Source organism: Nicotiana sylvestris, chromosome 1 (assembly GCF_000393655.2).
Source record: "Nicotiana sylvestris chromosome 1, ASM39365v2, whole genome shotgun sequence".
NCBI classification, from domain to species: domain Eukaryota; kingdom Viridiplantae; phylum Streptophyta; class Magnoliopsida; order Solanales; family Solanaceae; genus Nicotiana; species Nicotiana sylvestris.
Genome location: NC_091057.1, coordinates 53,768,713 through 53,794,573, shown reverse-complemented (window position 1 = coordinate 53,794,573; position 25,861 = coordinate 53,768,713). Strand labels below are relative to the sequence as shown.

Here is a 25,861-nt window from a genome sequence, read left to right as displayed (position 1 = left end):
CAAATCGAAACCGTGAAACTCGGACAGAAACTCGAATCGGCACCAGAATTCCGAACCCAAACACAAACTCAAATTTAAACTTCAGTCAAACTCCATTTTTAACAAAAATTTCGAAATTGAAAAAGAAGAGACAGACCATTTTATTTTTCTGATATCGAAACAAAAGAAAAAAAACTGAAGGGATTTTTTATATTTTCCAAGAAATAGACTAGAAAATCAGAAGAAAAATCTTGAAACTCGACCTTCACCCTAGAACTTTACCTCTCCAATTTCTCTCCAAAAAATCCTTCTCCAGAACCCCTTTTTTCTTCGAAAATTCCTCTACTTGTCAGGCAAAAACCTGATGAATGAAGGGCTGAGATCAATTGAAATCGATCCTACCTCCCCATTCATCCAGCATATGCCTTCTAGAGGCTTCCAACACGTGAGAACAGAGGTGAGAATGAGGGAATATTCGGGCTCGTACAAAAACGGTTATGTGTCAGTCCACGTGGAAGGAGGGAAGGGAATATACCACGTGATTGGTAAAGGGAGGGAATTTTCCGGTGGCTTGGGGTGGTTGTTCGCGGCAGAGAGGCGGAGGAGATAGGGTGGGCGCCTTTTGGGGTTATTGTAGAGATTAGGTTTAGAGTTACCCAAAAAGGGGATTTTATATTGGGCTGGGATTTAATTAAAAGAAATGGGTCGGGTCATGGGTTGGTCCGGTTGGGTAGGGGTGTTGGGCTAAGGGTGATATGGGCGAAATATTTGGGCTTCAGAAATCTAACTTGGCCCAAATTCGGGTTTTATTCAAGGTTTCCCCCCTTTTTTTATTATTTTTTTTTATCTTTTCTTGATTTTTAAACTACTAAATTTAATTAAAAATCCTAGACTAAAATTTAATTTGTAAAATTATATTTTTTAACCTAAACATAAGTAATTAACTTAAAGTAAATGCAAGGAAATTGCTATTTTGGGATTAAAAGCTAAAAATGTGAAAAATGGCCAATTTTTTTTTTGATTTTTTGTCTATTAATGCAATTAATTAACAACTTAAGCTTACAAATGCAAATATCAACCTAAAAATGCAATGCATGAAATTTGAATATTTTAGGGTATTTTCCTAATTTTTTTAAATATTAAATATGCACCAAATGTAATTAAATGCAAACAATTACCCAACAATTACTATAAATTCCTAAAAAATAAAAAACACTTAAAAGAAAATTCATTTGTGACTTTTGTAGGAATATTATTATTCGGAAAAAAATTACGTGCTCACAAAAGGTATGGAGGTCGAAAATTAGGGTAGTAGAGTAGGTAGTCTAGAGTTTTCATAACAGTAGTATTGGCACGCAGTCTCGCTTTCCGTTGGTAGTAGATTTTTATGACTAACCATTGTTTTCTTTCATTGTTGATCATCTTACTATCCTTTGTTTTTATTCTACTTTTATATAGCTTTTTGCACTACAACAAATATAGTATTTAGTTACGAAATTATTAGCTACGACACAAAATTCGTCACTGGTTATTCATTTTTCGTGACAAAAATTATATTTCGTCTTTAAAGATATGAGCTATGCACTTTTAGTGACGAAACATAAAATTTCGTGGCGAAAGTTGCGTCCAGGAAAGTTTCCCATCAAAAAATGAGTTGGCGCCGTTTATTGTGTAGTATTAGCCACAAAAGTAAAATTATTCGTGACAAATTAGTTTTGTCATTAATGTTGCACACAATTTATGACGAAAATTTATTTGTCTTAAAATTAGTTGAACTTTCGATACAAAAAGATTTCGTCACTAAAAATGTATTGCCAAATAGTGACGATTCAAAATTTGTAATTAAATGATCTAATCTTTAGCCATAAAATTGTATACTTTTTTGTGACCTTACTTTTTGTCACTAAAAGTATAAACAATTAGTGACAATCATTTTGTTGTCTCTAATCAACCTGCAATTTAGTGACAGCAAAGTTTTATCACAAAATATACTTAAAATTTGTAGTTGAATAATATGACTACTATTAAGCAGCTTTATAGCTAAATAATAAACAAAAAATTAATATAAGTTGGAGTTGTGATCCCAAAAAGATTAATTATAGACAGCTAGCAAGCCTAGGCTTTGCAGCGGTGCTGGATGTTTTGTGGATTTTTGATGAACTATTTACTATCAAGGTGAAAATTGAAATAAATTACAATTGAAAGCATATTAATGAAGAAATTGACCAACTAGGATTTCAAATATAATATGAGAAGGCAGTAGGACAACTAATCCCTCCATGTTCCATTGTTAGTTATTGCCCAATTGACTGCCTAAACTATTTAAATAGATATTATAGTATCAGATTGAATTTTATACATTGATATGTCCAAATATCTAATGAGCCTATCGTTAGTTACGCTTTTCTAAACTTAATGAGATGCATTATGTGACGACCCGGTTAGTCGTCTCATGAGTTACCGCTTTATTTCCTCCATTTCAGCTTTTTTACGCTTCGTTATCCGTGTTTTATGGGATCGAGATGATTAGTTCGAGTTCGGAGAGGATTTGGTAAGAAATGAGACACTTAGTCTCTTTTAAGAAGGCTTAAGTTGGAAAAGTCAACCGGATGTTGACTTATGTGTTAGAGGGTTCGGATGTGAGTTCCGATGGTTCGGTTAGTTTCGGGAGGTGATTTGTGACTTAGGAGAGTGATCGGAAGTGATTTTGGAGGTACGGTGTAGAATTAGGTTTGAATTGGCGAAGTTAGTATTTTGGCGAATTCCGGTTGATAGATGAGATTTTGATCCGAGCGTCGGAATGAAATTCCGAGAGTTTCTGTAGCTTCGTTATGTCATTTTGGACTTGTCTGCAAAATTTGAGGTCATTCGGACGTGGTTTGGTTGGGTTTTTTATCAAAAATGGAATTTGGAAGTTCTTGAGATTCATAGGCTTGAATTCGATGTGATTTGATGATTTTGGTGTTAGTCAAGGTATTTTGATGATTGGAACGAGGTTGAATAATGTTTAGGATGCGTTGGTGCTTTTGGTTGAGGTCTCGGGAGCCTTGGATGTGTTTCGGGTGAGTTTTGAGCGAGTACGGACACTTCGGAACTTAGAAAAATGGAGGGAGCAGCAGTGTTGGCGCGGACTGCGCTCCTTTCCGCGCTGAGCGCGCTGGCCGCGTCAAAGTGGCCGCGGCCGTGAAGACTGCGCAGGTTGCTGGTCCTACTTCGAAAGCTCATATATTTTTATCCACAAGGAATTTTGAGGTAATTCAAACACGAAAGTTGTAGACCTTCGTGTCTAGTTTCCAGAAAGGTAAAGATATCATAATTTGGACATCTATAGCGAAAGTTATGGCCAAAATACTAAAGCCTGTCCATGCAGAGCAAGACCTGCGCGGCCGCGGTCGTTTTTGTGCGGACCCCGCTGGTTTTGCGCGGACCGCGGTCATTTTTGTGCGGTCAGCGGTGTCGGAATCCGAGGGGTACTCTATAAATACGAGGTTTTGGGTTTTATTTGATATTTTGACCTAGAGAGCTCGGATTTTGGCGATTTTTCGAAGGTTTTTCAAGAAATTGGTCGGGGTAAGTGATTCTAACTCAGATTTGGTTAGAGTACATGAATCTATCACTGAATTCATCATTTAATTCGTGATTTGAGATGGAATTTGGGAAGAAAATTGTGGAACCTTTCAAAAATGTAAAATGATGATTTGAAGGACCAAATGGTATCGGAATTGGATAATTTTGGTATGGTTAGACTCGTGAGGGTATGAGGATTCTGAAAATGTAAATTTTGCCCGATTCCGAGACGTGGGCCCGGGGCTCGGATTTTGCTAATTTCGAGATTTTTGATATTTTTCGAATGTTTTCGCTTGGGCTTTGTTCCCTTAGCATATTGTGACGTATTCGTTCTGATTTTGGATAGATTCGACGCACGTGGAGGCCAATTCAAGAGGCAAAGGCGTCGTGAGCTAGAGAATTAGCCAGTTCGAGGTGAGTAATGGTTGTAAATGATGTTCTGAGGGTTTGAAACCCTGAATTGCACATCGTAGTGCTATATTGAGGCAAGATACGCGCTGGATGATGAGCGTGGGGTTTTCACTACTGGGGATTGTGACTTGGTCCATCCCGATTGATGATTTTACCGAATATTTGACTGAAATTCATTTGTTACCATCATGATTTGGGCTGATTGCCATATTTGGGCTTCGTGCCAACTATTTGAACCCCTTCGGGGATTTTTATCACTGTTTCCTCACTACTTGACTTATTATTTGAACTCAGTCCTGTTGCTATCTACTGCTTTACAAACTCAGCCACTTTTACTCAGTTTTGAAACTAAAATGATATTTCTACATCATGTTTTGGCCTGAGGACTACTGTTTTACTAATGCTCAAGGGGCTTATGATGATTTCTGGACTGTGTGAGGTCGAGGGCCATATGTGAGGATATGCTGAGTGATATGAGGCCGAGGGTCTGAGATACTATTTATGTCATGCGGTGGCTTGAGTGATATGAGGATATGCTGAGGGATGATGCCACGAGGTGGCTTGATATAGCACTTGGGCCGTAAGGGGCTCATCCGGAGTCTGTACGCCCACAGTGAGCGCGGGTACCCATGTGATTTGAAACAGTGGTAACAATGACACTGTTTGATGAAAGTTGGTGAGGTAACAATGGCTGACCACTATGCTGAGTGATTGTGAGGTAGCCCGAGGGGCTGATACTGTACTGAGAGTGAGCCCGAGGGGCTGATATTGTACTGAGAGTGAGCTCGAGGGGCTGATACTATGCTGAGCGATTGATACTGTGCCCGAGGGACGGATTTCTACTTGTTAATTACCTGTTAAATTACCTGTTTTACTTGTTTTAAAAAGAAATATCATTTGATTTCTTCACTGATTTACTGCTTTAAGTGATTTTACTGCTTGATATGGAATTGCTTTGTGCCTTTACGTATTTTCATACTTTCAGCCATTATTTGTAATTATTACTCACTGAGTCGGAGTACTCACATTACTCCCTGCACCATGTGTGCAGATTCAGGCATAGCAGAGTCCGCACCTGAGCGTTGATTCCTTCCAGGCTAGGTAGTGATTTGGAGTTACGAGGTAGCTGTTGACGTCCACAGTCTCTTGTCTCTCTTATTCTCTATCATTTATGTTTTCTTCAGACTGTAGTATCGGATTCCGTACTTTGTAGACCTATAACAGAGTCTGTAGTAGCTTATGACTTGTGACACCCCGGTTTGGGCTGTGTCGGGATGGTTCATGCTGTTATTATCGTTAAATTCCGCAATTTATGAGCATTATATTATATGTTACTACTGTTTATGATGGTTAACTGTTTAAAAGAGGTGTTCTGTTTTGGTCTGGCTGGCCTTGTCTTCACGAGAGGCACCATTACGACCGGGTTCGGGGATTTGGGTCGTGACACATTAAGACCAATTGATAACCCTCAAAGGAGACTATATATATTCTTATAACTGAAAAATGAAATAGAACAATTTATCCTCGTTATTCTTGTTAATTATATTATCACCCAATTGATTGCTTAAACTATTTAGTTAGATATGATGCCGTCAAATTCAATTGTATATATTGATATTTTCCAGTATCTAATGAACACATGTTAATTAAGCTTCTAAAATCATAAGATGCATTAAGAACAATTGACAAACCACACGTGAGAATTTAGGAATTCTTATAATTAAAGAAAGATAAATAGATATTTTTCGGGAAATATATGTCTTTCAGAACTCTTAATTTAAAATAACAAAAAGAGCCCTTTTAAGGGAAAAATTTCACATAAGAACAACTGAGATCCTTACTTTTCCATTTTATAGCCCATATTTTAATTTACAACCAATTAGCCCAAAAATAATAGGCTAAGATTCAACATCCAACTCCAAAAGGTTCTCAAATTACTATTTAATTTTTAAAAACGATTGCTCAAGCTTTTAAGTTAATTTTCGAATCAATAGTTGTAACCCAAATATTAGTTCAACAAACCAAATCCATTTGGATGGTGAAAATTAGATTTTTAACAAGCTTAAATATTTGAGTTTAGATTCCGAATTTGATTTTGTGAGAAATTTGGAGTGGGTATTATCTAGAATTGTTAGAAACAGTATAAGGAAGTTGTATATAAAATTTGAAGTCATTTAATGGAGATTTGGACTGATTTTGAACAAGAATTGCAACTGAAAATCGTGAAAGAAATTCGTCTACAGACGCTTGTATAAAGGTGTATAAGATGTGTTTATACACTCATATACACTATTATACAAGATTATACATAATTATACAAAAAACTGACTTCATCTTCTTCATTGCGTTTTTTCTGAAATTTAACTCAAATTTACTCCAAATCACTTCAAATTTAAATTTTGAACTCTTTTTGACATTTTCATTCAATTGGAACAACACCCAATCCAAACAACTAACAAACTAAAAAAAATTATTTTTGAAAACCAAGTTTTGAATGGCCTTCAATGGTGGAATGTTGAATCTTCAATTTTCTAACATTTCAACCAGGTGACACATGGGAGAAACAGTAATGGCGGACGACTCCTTGAAGCATATGTAGAAGATGTGAGAAGAAAAGAGAGTGAAAGCAATATTTGTGAGAATATAGATTTAACTCCATAGCTCTTGGAAGCAATGGTTGTAAGAAAACAAAATTTAAATTTTCTAGTGCTTTCAAAATATGTACAATATAGGCTAGGTCAGGTAAAACTAAAAAATATGCGCCATTTTTTGTTATGGTGTGAAGCCAAATATATTTTCTTATAATTCTTTTTTTAAGATACATCAATTACTTGTAATAATATTTTTTGCATTTGAAAAAATATGGAACAGTTCAATACAACTCTAATATTAATGGCCTTTAAATAAGGAAATCTATATAAGGTAAAAGTGTTATTAGATTTTAAATGACTATTTTGTCTAGTGTAAAATCTTTTTTTAACAGGTAAAATAAGCGAATAATATTTTGCTAAGTGTATTTATACTTTTAATATAGTATAGATAGATAAATAGATAGATAGATAAATATAGATTTTAATGCTCCAATGATGAGATGTACAGTTGCCCCAATATTTTGGGACGGTTCTAGTTAAATCTATCAAAATGTTAACGTTCCATTTCAATAAACGGAGAGAGAAGAAACCAAAATTCAAAATAACAATTTGCTAAAGAATTTATTTTGCCTGTTTTTCGCTTTTGGTTATAAGTTATAAAGCAAACCAAATAAATGAACAATGAAATCAAAATAATATAATTAAGAAGTACAAATTGTTCTAATTTTATAATTGAAGAATTTAACAGGAGGACATATTTAACATCATTGAAAAGAAATTTTATGATGAGTTTCATTTTTCGATATATTATTTTAACGTGTAATCAAAGTTTCAAAGCCATACAATTTTAAAATAGTCAATATACTAATCTAATTGTGATTAATTTACATGAATTATTATTTCAAATTGAGACATAAATTTGTATGCATTTACATTAAAAGCAGTATATTGAACTTTTAGAGGTAAAAGAAGTAAATGAACAATAAAATAAAAAAGTTTGTACTAAATGAACCTCACTAATAATTTGACTCTTGAATTAAATATTTTAATTAATACTGTTCAGGTCATCTATAAAATGCCCTTAAGTTACATTATTAAATTATATTATTGGCAACAATATTATTTTTGTTTCAGCCATAAAGTGCCTTTGTGGCCAAAAATGATTTGCCAATTAAAATTCCCAAATTTTATGCAAAAGGCGGGAGGACTTCCCCCTCTTTCTTTTTGTTTTTGGGCAAACCCTTCCCCTCTTTTGTCCCAACCCTTCCCCAATTCCCCCAAACGCTCCAGCTTCCAAAGAATAAGATCTGAATGATCCTTTGGCCTTCCCTCAACCCAAAATTCCTCTCTCAACCCAAAATTAGGGCTTGAAATGGTAAGCTTCTTCCCCTCTTTTTCAAGGTTAGGTTTTTATTTGATTTTCATGTAAATTTATAGAAAATTTGTTAGATTTGCTAAACTTTGGGTACAAATGGATCCTTATACTTCCGCAACTCGAATGCTTTATCACTGGCAGAATAACTTCATGACTTACTATCAAATCCAAAAAATTTCGGTTAAAATAGAAAATACAATTACCAGAATGTATTATTTTCTATCTATGTATCAGTTTAAAAGGCACTGAAATAATTGTAGGTTGCAGCTCAATTGATGTGGAGGATTTCGAGAAAATTTATCTGCACTTCCCATATGCATTATCTCATTGTTTAATTTTCTAACTTATTAGGTTTATCTTGGTTGAGCATTCCCAACTACATACCTCTTGGCATGTTTCTTCATAAACCTTTTCAAGCACTTCCATGATTAAATTTATGAAGTTGGGATGTTTTTTGATTTGGAATTAGTCTATTAGAATATATATTATATTTTCTTTTCATTGTAATTATTTATCTAGGGACAAATATGCATCTAATTTATAGGTGTTGTATGTTTTACCAAATTTCAACTTAACAGAATTTTGTTGTTATAGCACTATAATGAAAAACCTTTCATTCCTTGTTTATGTGATTTACTTTGCATTGTTGAAGCCTTCTTTTACTTATTTGTTAAACTTTTTCTTTTTTATTGAACATATTAGCAATTTGTTAAATCTTATGTGCAGGGGTGAGGGGCTAATATTGAGGTTAGACTCTTAATGTCACTTCAATTGAATGACCTTATATCTTTAAATTTTTTGTGCATTTGTCCTATAAGCTCGTTGCAGATAAATATTCTTTTTAGTAATCTTGTATGGCTAGGGATATGGTTAAGACAGTAATAATTTTATATAACACGAAAACTCTGGCCTAAGCATCTTTTGCTTCTCTTTTAGATTGACAACTTAATATCAGCTATGCCATATACAATTTTATTCTTTTTTAGGGGGGTGGGGTTGGCAAAGTTGGGTGAAGAATAGTTAGCTGTCCGCTTAATTTTTTCTTTTATAAGTAATATTCAGTTTGTTTTCATTTTGAACTCTTAAATGATATTCATTATTCTTTTATCTTAAGAATGGTGCCTACACATAATACTATTATGTTTTTTTAAGTTTCAGAGTAACCTTTTTATATATGGTGGCTCTTTCCATATGCATCACTAGTACATGTATTCTTATATCGATATTAATTTTTGTCATTAACAAACAGATATTTGGAAACAAGAGAGGTTGCTCTAATGGTAAGAAACCTCCACTTCCAACCAAGAGGTTGTGAGTTCGAGTCTTCCCAAGAGCAAGGTGGGAAGTTCTTGGAGGGAAGGATGCCGGAGGTCTATTTGGAAGCCTCTCTACCCAATAGTAGGGGTAAAGTCAGCGTACACACTACCCTTCCCAGACCCCACTAAATAGGATTATACTTTGTTGTTGTTGTTGTTGTTGTTGTTATTGTTGTAACAAACGGATATTGTATATTTACTTTAATAAGAGATGAGAACATGTAAAATGATTACAAAATCTTTTTACCTTTGAATTTGTTAATGGTGAACTCTTCGTACTCCATAGAGGGATATGCAAAGGTATCAACATTCTGTATTAGTACTACACTTGAACTTTATTTTTTTCTTACTCTAACTTGCATCTTTTTCAGCAAATCTATTATTGCATCCTTGTGAGACTATTAGATTGTCAACTCATTTCCTTTGTATTTTATATTTTCGTATTGTTAACATTGTCCTACTTTCCCTTAGTTCCTTAAATTGTTGAACAAAACAGCATCTAGAATTCAATTGGATGCAACATTATGCTAATAAGGAGCTATTTTCTCTAACTTCAATCAAGGTATGTTCTCACTTCTTAATGCTTACTCTGTTTCATAACAAATGCAATATGTATTCAGATAGAGAATATTTTTTCTTGAATTTGGTTCCTCTAGGGAATTCAAGCATTGCTCCAGTGTATTTTTCAATTCTTCTGTGTAAAAGATAATACAAGTTATACGTCATGGTTAAAAAATTTATGGTTTGATTAGTTTCTGAAAATTTCATATCTGGTATTTCATGTCACAAATTCTGATACTATTGGAAATGTAACGAGTTATTTTGAAAAATATGATAAGTTTAAAACGGAGCAAATTTTATATGGTTACAATATAATGATGCTTGATTGTTACCCAATTGAGAATTTGTGTCTCTGTATTATGTGATTGGTAAAAGGGATTGTCACACCTCCTCTTTACTGCCTACACCCGCAAAGGGCGTAAAGGAGTTTTTCCATTTAAAGGACAATCGAAACGGGATTTAATTATTAATTATTCAGAGTCGCCACTTGGGAGATTAATGGTGTCCCAAGTCACCGGTTGGATCCCGAACCGAGGAAATTTATGACTCTGTTAACATTTCGCGAACCAGAAATCCGAGTAAGGAATTCTGTTAACCCGGGAGAAGGTGTTAGGCATTCCCGAGCTCCGTGGTTCTAGCACGGTCGCTTAACTGTTGTATTTAATTTTATCTGATTTTGATACACGCTATCTTATGTACCTGTTATTAATTTTGAACCGCTTTTATTATAATTATATTTTAGAAGAATTGCGACGTCGTGAAAATGCGTTTCGAACCGCGTCGCAATCAATGCACCTGTGGTTATCGACACATTTCGACTTCATCGAGATTTGGATTTGGGTCGCATCAATGCGCACCCGAGTTTAAGAAAGTGATTTAATTAATCGTGCCTAAAGATACTAAAGTAGTGTTACTTTGGGGAAAAGCCATGAAGTTCGCTAAACGACCATCCCAAATTCTAATTATTTCGATAATTATTTACTAAAGGCCCCACATTTATTTATTTTGTGCGGTAAAGCTCTTTTATATCATTATTATTTTATAAGAATTACGATGTCGCGAAAACGTGTTTCGAACCCCGTCGCAATCAATGCGCCCATGATTGTCAACACATTTCGACTTCATCGAGATTTGGATTTGAGTCGCATCAATGCGCACCCGAATTTAAGAAGGTCATTTTATTAATAATGCTCCTAAATGGTCTAACGAGTTGTTATCTTTAGGGAATGCCGCGATATTCACTAAACGGCCCGTCCCGAAGTCTAAAAGTCCTAATTAATTTGCACGTTTTCAGCTTCAAGTTCATGGGATTATACTAATAGCCTCAGCGCCTATGAAATTGAGGAAGGCTGCCCAAATTCCAAGCATGCAGCTAGCTGCTCTTCAAATATGAGATTCAGTATTATATTATCCCAAATCATCTCAATTGACAAATTATATGGCATAACAAAGGACCGAGGATAGATATATGCAACATACATAGTATTTAAGCTCGGACAGGATAGTAACCAATATCAACTCAAAACACAGGTTAGAAATGAACTCTTGTGTTGATGATTCAAGCTGGAGGTTTGCAATTCAACAGTCAAACCAGTGGATCAAATAGCTAAGAGAAAAGAATATGTAATCCTGCTACTACAAGAACAAAATGGATTCTGAATTGCAGATAAACCAAAAGCCAAGACAGATACCGCTAACAATGCAGAATTGGCACTCAAAATGCACAAACTTGCTGCTCAATTAATGCAAAACAAAGCAGATTTTCAGCAGACCCGCAGTTCAAACAAATAACCAAAATACTGCACGTCATCAGCTTAATCTACTGCTGAAATTGCCTTCTTCAGAAGCTCGAAAGAGCAAGACTATTACAACAGTAACAAGACAAGGAGAGCATTTAAACCTTCAGATTCGCCACTGCCTCACCAGGAAACTATTCCAAGTATATATCAGAGAAGCAACACAAAACAAACTATTTCAAACTCGAACCTGATGGAACTAAACCATGTGATATCAAGCAGAGTGTTGATTGATTTAATAGAATTAGATGCCAAGGAAATCTCAGTTCCAACAAATGATCTATGTCAATCAGAGAGCAAGAGAAGTATCAAATCTCAACAAGAGAACTAACAAATTCGAACAACTCTCACACACACGGAAGATCAGTGATATTAAAAGAAAGGTGAGACATGACTGAAGTTAGAGTTTTCTGATTAATCAAACCGAGGCAATTAGACGGACTGAAACAGAGCAGCAGTTTCAACTAAATCAACATAGCATTCAAGACATAAGCCACACAAGTTTCACTATCGATGCCACAGCTGGAAGGAAACGAAAATGCTGTCTAATCTAGACTTCAGCACTAGGCTACTACCAGTAATCTAAGAGAATGCCAACCAACAAGCAACCAAACAGCAATTTCATATTCTGCCAAACAATCTCATGAGCAGATGTTTTGCAACGAAAGGAAAACAAACGATATTCACCACGTATTCTTAGAGCATATGATCGATGTTCAACACAGATTCCAATTGATGTTGAAAGAAACACAAAAACAGATATGAAAGTCAATCGATCATACTAAATGGAAATCACAGGGAAGAAGGCAGGGGAGCTAAGATTTCATTATAGTAACCGGGAAGTATTCATGGACATACGCAGACTTCGTTTAACTTATTGCACAGGGCTATTCGACATCACTTAATTTCGAAAATGAAACTAGTACCTGAAATCAGCTCTTCAATTAACAAAGTTTGGCGATTACAGTGAATTACTCGAACCAAAACCAAATGAATCCATGACGACCAAGATACCTCGACTGGGATCCACGACGAACAACAACGACGATGAACTCAAAACAGCCTCCTCTCAATTGCGTTACACATCAGAACCAAACCCATGAAGAATGAAATTCAGGGTTCGAAAAGAAAACCAACTCAAACTAAACCCTTTGATTTTTGTATATTTTGTTTAGAAATTCCAGAAAAATAAAGAAAAAGAAGTCACCATTTACTCTCTAAAAATCTATCACTCCCCAAAAATCCTCTCCGAAAAATCACCCTTCAAAGAATCATATTCAATCCTTTTATGAAACGAACCCCGGATGAATGTAGGGCTCGGATTGAACGAAATCCATCCGATGCCTCACATTCATCCAACGTATCATCTCTAGGACCTTCTAATCGCGTCACTTCTCTCAAACTCGAGCGAGTGAACGAAAAGAGAATCTTTGGTGTGAAATCTGTTATCTGGGGTAGGAGGAGAGATAGATGAACGCGCAGGTTAGGGATTTAGGCTCACTCGCTTGGAATTTGGATGGAATTTGGGGTTGGGTTCGAGGGATTTGGAGAAGAAGAACAGGGCTGCGTTGGGTTTGGGACTTAGGGCTCATCCGCTGCTTCTTCGTGCTTTTGGGATGGGTCGGGTTACGGGGATGGGTTGGCAGACAAGGAGGGGTGATTTGGGCTGGGGTTAGAATAAGTATTGATTTTGGGCTAGGATCCGTTTGGGCTGGGGGTTTTAAGAACGGAACTTGGCCCAGATTTTGGATCTTTTTAAGACCACCTATTTTACTCTTATTTTCTTTTCTCTTTTATTTCCTTTTTCTCATTTTTAAATTTTTTTTATAATTTTTTCTAATTTTTATAAAGATGTAAAACTAACATGAAATCCTAATTATTTCAAAACAAAGACTAATTAATTCCTAAAATTGTTTTAAAAACTATTTCATGACAAATTCACAATAAAAATCATTAAAATGCAAAAGTGAACTAATTTTGTGATTTTTCATGTTTTGTCTAAACAGATTAACCCTTAATTGATACTAAAATATAAAACTAAAACCTAAATGCAAAAATGCATATTTTTGTATTTTATAAAAATTAACATGCGCAAATAAAAATGCAACCATTATCAAAAATGACACCAAAATGCACAAAAAATCATTTTACTTGAATTTTTGGGAATAATTCATATATAGGGCAAAAATCACGTGCTCACAGGGATATTTTTGGATTATAGATATGTCAATCCTCTTTCTGTTGTTGTTTAAGCATTATCGCCATTGTGAAATTTTGGCATATCTCAATTTCAACTAAATGAAGGTTCTTTTATGTAAGAGCGACATCTTATCTTTAAAATAATAAGATGTTCTTGTTGTCAGTAAGCTTATATTAGAAACACCAATATATAAGCATTAAGTAAACTCTTTAAGTAGCCTTGTTAGTATATCTCAGACTAATGCTAATCTTTGATGGGTACAGAAAATTATGTTAGTCAAATCTTAAGATCTTATTGAGTTTCTTACCAACTTCTGATTTCCATTGTATGTGCTACCTTTTTCTTCTGCATTTGATTGTCTTGATAAATTATACCTGGATTACTATTAGAATTTTTTAATTTCTTTCTTTCTTTTGATCCTTTGCTATTTTTTTAATATAGGAAGGATAAAGTTCTCCAACAACAGGAAACAAAGTCAACCACAGACTTGGAGGAAGGAATAGTTTGGAAATATTTTATATTATTTTTTGGGCCATTTATATATACAAAGAAAATGTATTATAATGTATATTAGAATACTTTATGTTGTTTGATTTTTTAGCAATAAAGAATTCTTATATATTTCTATTTCTCATAATTGCCTTATTTACTATAAATTATTTTTTATTTTATGATAATTGCAATTGACGTGAATCATGATAATTTATAGGGACAATTTTATTTTGTCAGTAAAAACGATGTTTTTAGTGATGAAATGATTGTCTTAGCTACAAAATTTACGCCAATTTTATTAAAGCAAATTTGTCACTAATATTTATATTTAGGGACGAAATATCTTTTTATGTATGATAGGTAATTTTTAGTGACAAAATTACATTTGTTCAACTACGAAATACATATAACTTTAGAGACAATTAATGTTGTCACTAATTAAACTAAATAGTTAGTGACGAGGTAGTTTCGTGGCTATTAATTGCCTATTTAGTGACGAAAATGTACTATCAACTACAAAAATTTTATACTTTTTGACAAATAAGTTCGTCACAAATACTATATGTTTGGGGACGAAAATCAATTTTGTAGTTAAAATAACTTTATTTAGTGACGAATCACTAAGTTGTCTTTGTATACCTTTAGTGACGCACATTTAAGGACGAAAGATTGACGATTTTTTTTCGTCAAGAAAAGTTTTTTGTGACGAAATATTAATTTTAGGTGACAAAATAATTTGTCACTGATAATCGAATTTGTTGTAGTGTTGGTATTGTCCCTTCTTGTCTATATTTTCATTAATGTAGTGCTTATGCTTTCCTGAGCCGAGGGTCTATTGGAAATAACCTCTCTATCCTTACAAGGTAGGGGTAAGGTCTGCGTACACACTACTCTTCCCAGACCCCATGGTGTGAGATAATATTGGGTATGTTGTTGTTATTGTTGTCGTCGGTGGTGGTGATGGTGGTTTATCGGTTAATTAGTGCCCCTTCATTGTAGTATTATCATTTTTGGTCATTTTGTTCAATCTCTTAACTAGTCGAAAAAATTCATGAACCAGAAAGTTAAATGGGCTATTTTCATAACTCCAAAAATTGATGGAAATTAATTGGGATAAAGTAGAGATTACATGTCACATTTCAGGTAAATATTCAAATTGTTAATCAGAAAAAATAATTTAGTTTTACGAAAACAAATTAAAGGTGATATGATGTACTTGAGTTTTTCCCGATATAATTAATTGAATGTTATGATAAATATCATATTATGGTGGATGTCTACTCTTCCTCCATGATCTTCATCTCAAATGCTTAATGACATATTCAATGACATAATTTGTATGTTCAATGACATATTTCATGACATATTTTCTTCACTATTTATGCCTATATAAAGGCCTTGCAATAGATAGGAAAATACACACAATTGAAGAAGAAAATCTCTTCCTTCTCTCTATCTCTATTTCTTGTTCATGTTTTATTAAATTGCTTTTATTTCATAACACGTTATCAGCACAAGTCTCTAACCAATTGTATATATATCTACAAAATTTTTCCTACATCCGAAAAGATTACAATTAGAAGCTATACGTATCATCACATGGTTAAATGTAAAGAGAAACTACATATGGTAGGTAATGAAACGTAAGAAGGTATGATTATCTTATACTTGTCATTCCTTTAAAATCTCATATGCACACAACTTCGTACTACACCTATATTGCATAAGCACATATAAATATTACATCTTTTATATTACATGAATGGAATAAAATTTTCGAAGTTCTATATATGAAAATCATAGTAGTAGTTAATTGTTAATATGCTGCATGTCATGGTAACCAAGGATATTTTTATATAAATTGTCTTATACATATTTGTGTGTTAACTATCTTCAATCTGTCCTGCCGCTTTTAACATTTTCTTTTACTTGGATGAATATTTTTTCCTTTTGGGTTTTTACACTTGCATATAGTACCAAAAAAAAGGAATAAAAAAAAATTAAAAATAAAATAAAATTGGTCATAATGATTAGAAGCATAAATCATCTTGAAGAAAACAAGAAATATTTCACATCTTTATCTAGGTTGATTAATTACTTCTTTGAAATTTGGAAAACAAACCAGCTATTGAGAAAGTATACTTCATAATTTATGGTCGCATCATTTGAAAGCAAACAATGATTAGTATGACTACTAGAAGAGGTATTTTCGAGTATTCATGATCTACTTGATGCTTGCTACTGACTTACCATTTTCAAGTATTTTATATGAATGATCCATAAGCTACAACTGGTAAGTTGTTACCTATAATGTCACTTTTCAGGTAATATAAATGCTGAATTTATGTATTAGTACTATATATGTGTTGTTACCTATATGTTGTACTTTTGATAAATTTATTCACTAATTGCTTGGTTGAATTGAGTGAAGGAAAGTCATGGCGTTAAAGCAAATCCAATAGGTAGGATATACCCCGGAAATAACAATATTTTTGAGAGAGGCTCAATAAATATTATGATAATTATTTTATGATCCATTTAAACTCTAATACAATTTAGAAGAAATATTCTGATTACAAACAGTTGTATTTCATATAGATGCTACAAATAATTGATAAAGCTTTTACACTGATTTGAGATTTGTACACTTATTTAAGAAAGCAAATTTGATTTGCTAAGTTGCAAATTAACTGTGTACAACTTTTTTGGCATGTGATTGAAATTAAGGCTTGAGAATGAATCTCAATATTGTTTAGCCTATTATGCCATTGATTGAGGGTAAGACATCGAGATCAAGTCCTGATGCTCAATAATGATAAGAGTTGGGTTTGAGTCCCAATTTATTATGGCCTAACATGCCTTTATATTGGTAAGACATTGAGTTTGAGTCCCAATGTACCATATTGATGATATAATGATGACTAAAGAAAAAAAAAATATTTTTCATGAAAAGGCATGAAGATTGTCCCACTTGATTAGCTCCATTCTTGAAGTGAACGTGGTAGCAGTGCATAATAAGTCTAAATGAAGACAAGTGGTTGAACAATGAACGCGAGCGTTCCAAATAATAATAATCATTACAATGATTATAAAAGGAGAACAACAAGGGTTCTCAAAATAGTCCTTCAAAATGTGAAGGCGATATTTATCATCAAATTGGTATGAAACACATCGCTGATTATGATCCATTCTTTGAAGAGAATGTGACTTGTGATAAACATTGAGAATGCAAACTCATTCCTAAAGGTGAATGTAGTAATATGTGATAAAAGTAATGAATAAAGACATGCAAGGCATGATTGGATGAATACCACACAACTCACCTTTGAGGGAGGTTTGAGAGAAATAAAGAGAATAAATATTAATGTGTGGTTACATGAATATATCATTGGTCTCGTACATGTGATACCCCAAAATATTTTGGCATTCCTTATAAAAGTTATTAAAGGCAAAATTAAGCAAAAAATGACGTTGCTTATGATGATTTTGACCATCACAATTTATTATGATATAATTTTGTTCGTGAAGGAATCATTTATCATATGAATGGTGTGGAAAAAGATCTTGTAGTGCAAAAATTATTAAGAGCTCCGGAAAACTAATTTTTACTATCTGGATGAATAAAATTATTCATGACATTGATATTGTAAAGTCTCAAAACAAAAACTTTTTGAGTTTCAAATGTATAAGTCAAAGTAGTTGGCATATTGAGACTATAAATGAAAGGAAGATTGAATATCTTCATATTTCTATAATTATACCAGGTAAATATGAAAGGTTACTCGATCTTCTTTCTATTTGTAATACACAAATATAAGCATGATGCTGGAATCATAGCCACAAGTAAACTAGAGGTTTACCAAAACAAATATTAGTTGGCATGACCAGTTGACCATCCCGGTTCAATTATGATGCGGAAAATTAATTGAAAATTACATTGGCATATATTGAAGTAATAGAAGATTCTTCAAGAATTCTCTTGCGCTACGTATTCTCATGATATACCAGTTAAAAGTTGGGATTGAATCCCTTGATTTCTGGAACGAATAAAAGGTGATAAATATATGGGCCCAGTCACCTGCCATGTGGACCGTTTACTATTATATGATTTTAATAGGTGCATCTATTCTATGGTGACATGTGCATTTGTTATCAACTTGCAGTTTGGCTTTTACAAGATTGCTTGCTCAAATTATTAGAGCACAGCTCCAGAATATAAATTATGATGATTTATCTTGATAATACTGGTTTAAATCCAAGTTGGTTTAGCGGAAATTGTATGCCTCCAATTATAGCTAAATTATTGGTTATGAGAACAAAACTCCCAAAAATAAAATTTGATATGAGATGTATTATGTAATATACACCAGCACTTGTACGCATCTAGTCATGTTATGAAAATTTCTCCCTTTCACAATCGGTTCAGGGTCAGGAACCAAATAATTTCTATATAGAAATATGAATGTGCTATATGATTTAATTATGCCACCACAATGCACAAATATGAGTTCCCAAAGAAGGTTGAGAAATGTGTTGGTGATCCCAACAATATGGGGAGAAAATGGATAGCTGAGAAAGTTATATGTAAAATGAATTATTATGAATACATATAGATCCTCGTACAAGAAAATATGAATTTGAAGTTCAAGTGATAATTAATTTATAAATTATTGCCAGACGCATTTGCTGACCCAAAGCTAAATGTCATATTTCAGCTGCTAATGCTCCAAATAGAATAAAGTCCATGAGGGACATAGTGAGGGACATAGTCTATGGCACGCATGAAGCGTAATAGACCAATCGGTTCCAAAGATAAAACTCCTTGAAGAATGAGAGGGGCAAATGTTCAAGATGGTCATAATAAGGAGGCAAGTGATATAGAAGAGCACCACGACATAACACTTCGTAAGACCTCATGTGAGAGGCTCAGTTACCTGAAAATAATGAGATAAATAGATCTCAATAAGTTATGTTTTTATTAGGTAATAATGGAACCGACGTAAAGTGATCTTCGACGATATCGTTAATATAATGTAGCGCTCAATATTATTAATATTGACGAGGATCTTGAGCTCAAATCTATCATGAAATTTGGACAGATAAATGATTGGTCAAAATAAAATAAAATAAAAAATACGCAATCAAGATTGATTTCACCTGAAAAAATGTGAAGTTGGACGGATAGTCCAAACACCTGAAAGTATAAAGCCAGTGAAGGTATAAATGTGTTCTTGTGCGAAGAAAGACAAGTCGATAGACATAACGACGACTTGTGTCACAAGAAGATTTGTAAATATCCTGGCATTCCAGGTTTTAATCTGGCAATATATGAAAAACTTGATATGCGTATAATGGAAATTATTGAAGGATTTAAATTATTCTGAAGCATATTATGGTTTCCAAGAAATTTATTAAATAAAGCTTCAATAATCCTTATACGGATTGAAACAATCAGCGCGCATGTGGTATAATCGCCCAAGAGAGTACTTGTTGAAAGAATGGTACAAGAATAATTCAATTTGTCCTTGTGTCTTTATAAAAAGGATCTGGATTTGAATTTGTTATAATCGTCGTGTATGTTGATGATTCAAATATCATTAGAACTCCCAGGGAGCTTCCTGAAGCAGTAGACTGTTTAAAGAAAGAATTTGAAATGAATAATTTTGTAAAGACAAAAAATAAAATTTTGTCTCGGCCTACAAATTGAGTATATGAAAGATGAAATTTTTGTCCATTAATCAACATACACTGAAAAGATTTTAAAGTGATTCTATATGGATAAAGCACATCCATAGAGTACCCTGATGGTTGTGAGATCACTCGATATAAATAAAGATCCATTCAGACCTCATGAAGATAATGAAGAACTTCTTGGTCGTGAAGTACCATATCTTAGTGCAATTGATGTACTAATATATCTTGCTAACATTACAAGGCGTGACAAAACTTTTTCAGTTAATGTTTTAGCAAGATATAGCTCTACTCCTACAAGGAAACAATGAAATTAAACATATATTGCGTTATCTAAAAGGGACTACCGATGTGGGTTTATTTTATGGCAATGATTGCAATTCCGGTCTTGTTGGTTATATCGATGCGGGGTATTTATCTGACACACACAAGGCTTGATCTCAAACATGCTATATGTTTACATGTGGAGGCACTGCCATATCTTGGCGATCGACTAAGCAATCAATCGTGGCTACTTCATCTAATTATGCTGAGATAATTGCTATTCATGAAAAAAGTCGAGAATGTGTACGGTTGAGGTCTATAATACATATTATTCGAGACAAATGTGGTTTGAAGTGTTGCAAACTACCCACAATTTGGTATGAATACAATATAGCATGCATAGCCCAAATTGAAGGGAGGATTCATAAAAGGAGCTAGGACAAAGAACATTTCACCAAAGTTATTTTTCATGATCTTCAAAATAATGGTGATATCAATGTGCAACAGATTCGTTCAAGTGATAATATGGCTGATTGGTTCACCAAATCTCTACCAACGTCAACTTTCAAGAAACTAGTGTACAAGATTGAGATGTGAATGATCAAGGATGTGAATTGATGCACTCATTAGGGGGAGTTGATACGCGTCGTACTCTTTTTCCCTTACAAGGTTTTGTCCCACTAGGTTTTCCTTGCAAGGTTTTTAACGAGGCAACCAAATTGCGTATTTCTAAACATGTGTACTCTTTTTCCTTCACTATGATTTTTTTCCATAAGGTTTTTTCCTAGTAAGGTTTTAACGAGGCACATTATCTATGGACATCCAATGGGGAGTGTTATGATAAATATCATATTATGGTGGATGTCTACTCTTCCTCCATGATCTTCATCTCAAATGCTTAATGACATATTCAATGACATAATTTGTATGTTCAATGACATATTCCATGACATATTTTTTTTTTTTACTTTTTATGCCTATATAAAGGCCTTGTAATAGATAAGAAAATACACACAATTGAAGAAGAAAATCTCTTCCTTCTCTATCTCTATTTCTTGTTCATGTTTTATTAAATTGCTTTTATTTCATAACAAATGTGAATTTTTTGTCCATTTTTCTTGGATTTGTTTCATTGTGTCTTGAGATTTATTTTCTGCCTTTTTCTTATTTTTTGGCGGAGGCGTAGGCCCTTAGCTTGAAGATGGGAAGAGGAAGGACGAAGAATCCTGCGCTTAAACGTATATGTAAAACTAAAAATGTACAATTCTAAAATCACGCTGTCTATTTTTTATTTCAAAATAGTATCTACATGTGTTAAATGAATATAACTACTAGTCTACTTCCATTAAGTTAGAATGAATAATACCAAGAAAAATCTAAACGTGGTTGGTGAAATATGCCTGCCTCTTAGTACAATGGACCAAGTTTTTGGACCTAACGTATACATTTGACAGGATTACACTCTCCCATGTAACCCCTAACGTGAGATTGTACGAAAAACAAAGTACTAACTGTATGGTTCGAAATCTGATCAAACAAGAATTTATGTGAAGAGGAGCGGCAAAAAGTCACTTGGGCCGAAGTCGTATTCGTACAACGCTATAGCGACAAGCACCTCGGCCATGGCCGAGGTCGTATACTCAGAATGCTTGTACGGTGAATTGAATGTTACGACATTTCAGAGGGTCAATCTGTAATACAGTTAAATGACTTAGGTACTCTGGTTAATGACCATTGTATAAAGGAGAATAGCTAGTATATATACTAGGTGAGAGAACGAAGAACAGGAGGGATTGACAAATCACACACTTCTTCACTAACAAGGGATGGAAACTGGAGAATCCATCTCGAAAATGAGAGAAGGTTCAGAACCAAGTTATTCATTTGTTGTAGCCATCGTTATGGAATAAAAAAAGACATATATACCCCATGGTCATTAATGATGAATTCTTTCTTTCTTCTTTATTTTACATTGTGGAGTAACGATGTCGAGGATGAATGTAAGCTCATCATATATATTAAATTATTTCCATTATCTAAATGAGTTCATGAGTTTAACCTTACTCAACTTTTCTTACTTATCATTTCTTAATCTAGAGTTAATAATCTTTGGTTAGGATTTATCCCTTATCTACTCATTATATTGGTTTAACTAAAAAGGGCTTAACACTTTTTGGTCAAACAATTTTGCACCATCCGTGAAAATTTTCTAGCCAAAGCCTTAGTTCCCTCTAGATCCAAACATGGTCTTAGCTCTATTTCCCATTCGATGAAGTTTCACCCTTTCTTTACGAATGTCGACTTGCGAAACCAGAGTTATGCCTGGTTTACACATGAAAACTGCGCTGCGCCACAACAACAACCCTGATGCATTATGAACGTGAGCCATCATAGTGGGACTATGACTGTGCATACCAAACACATCCATAATCCTATTTCCAGGTTAGTACCCAACACCTCTTACATCCTGCGCATATCGCCTTCCCTCCTACTATATAAGACGATGCTTGTTGTGTAATTTACTCACTAAAATACTCCTCGTCTGTATGTTTGTGGTATGACTTACATTTCTGCCATCTTTGCTCGCCCGGGACTAAGACGAATTGGGACTTGAACTCGAGACCCTAATGGGGGGAGTGGATCGTCCACCCACGAGATGCCAAAGCTCAACTAGTGGCGAGGCTGAGTGCAAAGCTGAAGACGACATCAGGCCGAAAACTAGTACTAGAATATAGAACATGGCGAGCCGCCCTGCGGCGCGATCCCTAGTTCATTGTCGAACGAGGGAACTTCCCAAGTCCATAGAGCGCAACCGCCGAGGGAAATGTGGCCAATCCCCTAGTTCATCAGCTAAACAACTGACCTCGCTCGAACTCATTGTGAGTACGTGATTTTTGCCCTATGAGAACTACTCCCAAAAATTCAAAATAAAATGGTTTTGTGTTGTTTGTGATTTATTTGTATTTTGTCTGTGCATGTTTATTTCTACTTTAATTTAGAAAAATACAAAAATATGTGTTGCATGTGCATTTAGGATTTAATTTTACAATTTAGGACTTAATTAAACAATCAAGTTTGTTTTACAAAACGGAAAAGTCAAAAAAATATGTACTTTGCATTTTTAGCATTTAATGTCCAAATTGTGTGATTGTCTTTGTATTTAATTTTGGGTGATAATTATTATTAAGGGTTAATTAGTATTCTTTAAAGTTAATTTTGAGTTTTGGTAATTAGAAATCAAAAAGAAAATAAAAGAAAAGAAGGAATAAGAGAAGAAGAGTTAAAATTGGATTGGGCTGGTTATTAAAAGGGAAATCAGGCCCAAAATAACCCCTTACCAGCCCAATGCTCGCCTGAAACCCAGTCCGCCCCAACCTCACCCCAAACGACGACGTGTTGGTCGTGACAATCTGAACCATCGATCTCATTAGATCGAACGGTTCAGTCCGTCTCCAGCACCAACCAAACAACGCCGTTTAAATCATCTCCACCAAAGCCGTTGATCTTCGTTGATCACACGGTCACAAATCCCTAACAACCCGACCCGTCCATCCCAATAACCGATCCAACCCCAGCACTGAACCAAACGACCTCGTTTGCCTTCCCCAAGTTGATCTGAATCCTCCATCACCCTTGATCCAACGGCCAGGATTAAACCACCCATCAGTATATAAATCCAACCTCTCACCTCGCACCCCCTAAGTCATACCCCCTGTTCATCGTCTCTTTCAAAGACAAACTAAATGACCCTCAAAACCCTAGCCACCCTGAAACCCTTTCGCCTGAAAGCCGGCGGCAACAACGCCGATGACCATGAAACTAACACCCCTAGAGCACCTAACCACCCTCTCCACGAATCCCTTACCCGTTTTGCTCGAATCGGCCTGTAGCTTCTCGAATCTTTAATCAAAGATTCTAACAAAACTTGAAACCCACCCCAACCAGTCCCAAACTCACACCAAGGCACCCCCTGACCACCCTCGTTACGGATCTGTTAACCGTTTGCCTCGAATCAGCCTGTAGTTTCTCGAATCTTCAATCAAAGATTCGAGCAGAACCTAAATCTACCCCAACCGGTCCCAAACTCATACCAAGGCACCCCCTGACCTCCCTTGTCACCAAACCACCGTTGGTTTGGTTCGAATCAGACCGGAACCGTTCGAACCCCAAATCAAACCCCAAGAACCCTAGAAAACCAAAGGCCGGAGTTGGTCCGAATGAGAGGAATTTGGGTGTCCAATGGACCTTAGTCGAAGTGTTCTCAGTTGAGAACACTCGATTAAGGTCCGTTTGACCTCAAAAAGTTCGAGTCAAGGGTTCGACCTGGGTTCATCTAGTTTCTGTTTTGTTAAGGTACCTTTTTCTCCTTTCTTGTTCTATTTTGTTATGGTTAATTGTGTTTAGTTAGTTATAATCCAGTTTTGTTCGTTGTTATTTCTTCTTCTCCATCAAACCTTTTATTTGGTCCAATTTTATCATTTCTTCGGTTTGTTGTCGATTGTTATATGTTATAATTTGTGTAATCGATTGAATAAGTGTCGTCGATTAGTCTGGTATGCTTGAATGTTAGATTAGCATGATAATAGTCTAATTTGTGGTTCATTCTTGTCTGTTTCCCTCCTGCCTCGTTTGTGTTTTAAAGTTTGTATTAAAATGAGCTCGTTGGTATATTTGAACTTAGAACTGGGCATGTTGGTATATTCAGTTCATTGAACTGAATTTATTGGTCATTTGTTATCCTGAATCTGTCAATCCCCTTAAGGCTCTTCTGGCTATTTTCTCTTATGTATTCCAATCTGACTAAGGCATACACTCGTCTAATTGATTTCAGTTCATCTGTTGCTGAGCTAAATATGATTGGTTCCTCAACATAGTTAGTTCAATATGTGTTGCCCTGAACCCTTAGTCTTCATTTTAATGCCATTTGATTTAATATCTTGAATTACTAACTGATTTGAATTGGTTATAGCTGTTGTAGTTTGTTGGATTCAGCTTAGTTAGTTGGTAGGTTTGAATAGGTTAGAGTTGAAAGGTTCAATGCAGAGTGAAAGGGGTTGGGTAGGATAGTAATTTCAGGGGCTTTAGGAGGGTAATTTAGGAATTGAAAAGTTTAAAAATGGCTAGTTTAATTGGGATGTCAGTAAAGCACTTAAGTAACATTAAACTAATCATTTATTAGTGCTAATGTGGAACAAAACATAATGGTATGAAAGGCTTTAAAGGGAATGGATTAAGAAATAGGTGTCCATACCTATTTGAATTTAAATAAAGAAAAGACAAGGGTAGTGGAGAACAAGGGAATTAAAAAGAGAACAAAACATATACTAGTGGAATTGAAGAGGAGATGATGGGCAGAATTAGTTTAAAAATTCTACCTAAAGTGCTTTTGAGAGTTGGGGGGGGGGGTGGTCTGTTTTGGTGATAAATAGGGTCACTCGAGACCAGAAAAGGGGCTGGTTTTTGGAGCAAAAAAAAATCAGTTTCTCTTAATCTTCTTTTAGTCGAGTCTGGGCTTGGTTCTTCTTCTGGGTCAGAACTGGAAGGTAGAAAAGAGAGAGTTAAAAGAGAGGAAGACAATTTAGGGGCTGGCTTTTCTTTTGGGCAGACCTTAAGAGGAG

The 25,861-nt window shown here is 34.7% G+C and overlaps 2 long non-coding RNA genes across 2 annotated transcripts; both read left to right on the top strand.

Moving 5' to 3' along the window:
• The first annotated feature begins 7,758 nt into the window (after nt 1–7,758).
• LOC104214293 (uncharacterized) lies at nt 7,759–9,581 on the top strand. The gene is made up of 2 exons (XR_707875.2): nt 7,759–7,923; nt 9,173–9,581. It is a non-coding gene; the product is annotated as an uncharacterized lncRNA (long non-coding RNA).
• A 6,153-nt stretch (nt 9,582–15,734) lies between these two features.
• Nucleotides 15,735–19,306, top strand: LOC138879569 (uncharacterized). Its single transcript, XR_011402703.1, has 2 exons — nt 15,735–15,939; nt 19,004–19,306. It is a non-coding gene; the product is annotated as an uncharacterized lncRNA (long non-coding RNA).
• Nucleotides 19,307–25,861: the final 6,555 nt, after the last annotated feature.